This window comes from Pteropus alecto, unplaced genomic scaffold, assembly GCF_000325575.1.
Source record: "Pteropus alecto unplaced genomic scaffold, ASM32557v1 scaffold108, whole genome shotgun sequence".
Classification (NCBI taxonomy): Eukaryota; Metazoa; Chordata; class Mammalia; order Chiroptera; family Pteropodidae; genus Pteropus; species Pteropus alecto.
The window spans coordinates 519,455-522,988 of NW_006441946.1; the positions used below are offsets into that span (position 1 = coordinate 519,455).

The following is a 3,534-nucleotide window of genomic DNA, read 5'->3' on the forward strand; positions in this document are numbered from 1 at the left end:
ACGCCGCTGCTGGTCGTCGACTCCCCCTGGTGGGTCACACAGCTGTGCGCGGCCTAGAGCGGGGACGCTCCCAAGGAGTTCGGCGGGGCCGGCCGAGACGCAGGCATTTTCGAGGCCTTCTGCGCCTGCCTGGGGCTGAGCAGGTGGCGGCCGAAACGTCAGGGACACTCGAGTTCAGACTATGCGGAATCCGTGTTCAGTTTTTAAGTAATTACGAAGTGTATGTAATTGAGACGAGGCTTAGCCTGGTCACCGAGACGATACAGTGGAGGAAGCCTGGCTCCGGTGGCCACTTAGAATAGTCGGGGTGAGTGGGGCCGACGCACATCTGCGCCTCGGTGTCCTGGGGCGCTGTTTAGCTGCTGCTATACCCGCTGCTTAACTCAGCTCCCGGCTGAGCCACAACCGTCCTAGAGCAGCTGCTGTCTGCTGTGGTCCGCGCCGCTGCGAAGTGACTGCCTTCCACCTAATGAGTGGGAGAGACTGAGCAGCCGTTCAGGTGATCGCATTCACACCCCACGGGTGTGTTTCTGAGTTCCCCTCTCGCACAGAGCTAATCAACTTGGAGGCCAAAAGGACCTGGAAGACTTGACCGTTGCCATTCATAAGTCTGTATACACAGGAGAAGTACAGATATTCACCCTTTAGCAAGCCTTTTTGGGTGTACACTGTGCCAGGTACTTTTCTAGGTCATGGGAATGTAGCAGTGAACAAAACAGGAAAAGTTGCTGCTTTTCTGTAGTTTGCATTCTAATGGGTGAAACAGTAAAGGACGTCGAGAGGTGATCACCAATAAAGAAAAGTACGGTCAAGGGGTAGTGATGGACTATGCCATTTAGAAATAAAACGTCGAGAGGTGATCACGAATAAAGAAAAATAAAGTACGGACAAGGGGTAGTGATGGACTATGCCATTTAGAAATAAGTGATAAGGAGAACACTTCTGAGCTGGTGATAATTGAGCAGAGATCGGAATGAAGTGCTAAATGTGGGGTTCCTCAAGAACGAGTTTATGTACGTGTATCATAAGCAACACACACGAAAAATGACTTGTGAATGCTCACAAGGCAACACGTCAACCAGCTCATAACCCTGCACGGTACCTCGGCATTTGAAGCACAGACCAAATAATCATTGACGAAGCACGGGATTGAATACCCAGCAAACCACGCCTACACATCAGATCACAATCAGAATGGAATTTTACTCCGTTCAGCTTCTTTCCCTTCCGATGGGCATAAATCACAAGCCTTCTGCATGGATGGGCATGTGACAAAATAGGAAGTTTTCTTATGGGATGGGTACCCCCTAATTTCTATAAGTGTGTAATTGGGTAGTAGGACGGGTCACAGTCTTTCACAATTGAGGCTAGCTCTGTGGTTATGTTTTTAATTATGTGGAGTTATTTCAGGATACAGTGAGTGTGTGACGGGTTGACTTGTGTCCCCCTCAAATTCCCGTGTTGAAGTGCTAACCCCCAGAACCTCAAAATGTGACCTTATTCGGAAATAGGGGTGTTGCTGATGTGGTTAGGATGAGGTCGAAGTGGAGCAGGATAGACCCCTCACCCACTTTGATCTTAGGAAGAGAATGCCAAGTGAAGGGACAGACTCGTGCCCAGGGAGATGCCACGTGAAGATACGCTGCGGCTGCCACAAGCCGAGTCATGCCAGATCGCTGGCAAGCCACCAGCAGCTAAGGGAGATATGGAATATTCTCCCTGACAGCCCAGAAGGAACCAGCTCTGACATCTTGACCTTGGACTTCAAATACATTTCTGTTGCGTAAGCCACCTAGCTAGTGGCGTTTTGTTACGATAGCCCTATCTATCAGAGGGATACGTGGTAGAAAGGTGGGCTTTCATGCAGACCTGAGTTTTGATCTAGTCTTTGCACCACTGCATGTTACCTTTTTAAATTTTGAAGTTATTTTAACATTCTCACGTTTGGTTACAATTCAATTTAGAATAATTTCTACTTTATAAAATCATCCTGAGGATTTCACAAGTTACCCAACATTGCGAGTGTCTGGCACACAACAGGCCCTCCAAGTGGTGATTCCTTTCCCTTCTTAGTTTTATGATACCTCATTATGCACTCATTTAGAGTGGCCTTTGCAGAACCCTAAATATATCAAAGATACATATTACCTCAATTAACAGTGTTTCTTCCCAAAGTGGGTGCTGGGTTGCAAAATAAAACCACATACTACCATGTGAGTCAACTGCAGACGGTACTGCAGTTCACTAAGCTATCAGCTCCCTGTTTAGCAGACTGCTCTGTGCACATTTGGTGCCAAAGACAACTGCTCTGAATGTTTGCCACAACCTCCACGGGTGAAAGCCTTAGTTTACCTTACAGAATTGTTTCAGGTGATAAGCTTTTATTACACTTGATGCAGAAATAACTTCAAGTTTCATGCTACATACTTTTTGGTATCTGCATTCCCAAACACGTTAAATTTGTTTCTTGTGCGACAACATAGCTGCTTCTGGAATTTGAATGCTGAGCTTTGCTTAAGAGAAGGAGCATGAAAGGTGACCCAAATGGGAGAAGGCTTTCGTGTTTCTGCTTCACTGCGGGTGAGCTGTACACGCCCGTAGGAGCTGGACTTGTCTATCATGCAGCTGTGCCAGCCCAGATCAAAGCAAGAAAGCCACTCAGTCCCACCTTTCGCAGTGAGCAGCTGACTTCGTTTTTCTTATTAGCCAATGGTGAAGAGATACTTCAGAAGGGACACTGGCTGAGTCACCTTCTGCAGATAAGCTGAAATATTAATAGCTGTATCTCGGCCGGGCTCCGAGCTGCAGGCAGCTTTGCTCCCGGCCTCACTCCCAACGTCTGCCCGAGGCCAGGACGTGAGAGCGGCTCTAGGCACGAGTCCAAGGCCCTGCGACACCATGAACGTGAGCGTGCGGGCCGGGGGCGCCCGGGGCCCCTCGCCGCGGTGAGTACGCCATAGCCCAGGGCCTCCCGGGCCGCGCCGGGCGTCTTCTGACGAGGGTCGACGCGGGGCCGAGGGCGAAGGGCCCCCCGGTCACTGGGGTGGAAGAGCACGCCCGCGTCTCCACCTGCGCCGCCACCGGCTTCATGATGCCCTGCTGGCCCAGGCCGAGCCAGCGCGGCGGCAGGGCGAGACTTCCGGTGAGGGGCGAAGGAGGAGCGAGTTACGGCAGGGGCGGAGTCCGAGGCCGGATTTCCGACGAAGGGTACGGCCCACAGGCGACTTCCGGCGGCGTGGGCGGTGCACGAGGCTCAGGGGCACTTCCGGCGGCGCGAGGCGGGGCGGAACTTCCGGCGGCGCGGGCGTCGGGCCTTGCGGAACTTCTGTCGGCCGGGAAATGAGGCTGCCGTGGGCGGGACTTCCGGAGTCCTAGGAGGGATTTCCGGCGGTCTGAGCGCGGGGTGAGACCGGGACTTCCGGCAACGCCGGAAGTACGAGTCGTCAGGCTGCCGGGTGGTGGGGCCGTTTCAGGGCTGAGAGTCACTGGCCTGCGCCTGAGCTGCGTCCCGGGCCCTGCGTGACTGGGAAGGGG

General features: G+C 52.6%; 1 protein-coding gene across 4 annotated transcripts in view; it reads left to right on the forward strand.

Moving 5' to 3' along the window:
- The first annotated feature begins 1,957 nt into the window (after positions 1 to 1,957).
- The window catches only part of WDR37 (WD repeat domain 37), a 46,031-nt gene continuing 44,454 nt past the window's right edge, over positions 1,958 to 3,534 (forward strand). Inside the window, exon 1 of one of the 4 annotated variants that reach the window (XM_015594804.2) lies at positions 1,958 to 2,945. The gene's annotated coding sequence lies outside the window, so the exon portion shown is untranslated. The remainder of the gene's footprint in view (positions 2,946 to 3,534) is intronic. The other 3 variants (XM_025051680.1, XM_006918841.3, XM_006918842.3) reach the window with 3 other exon arrangements.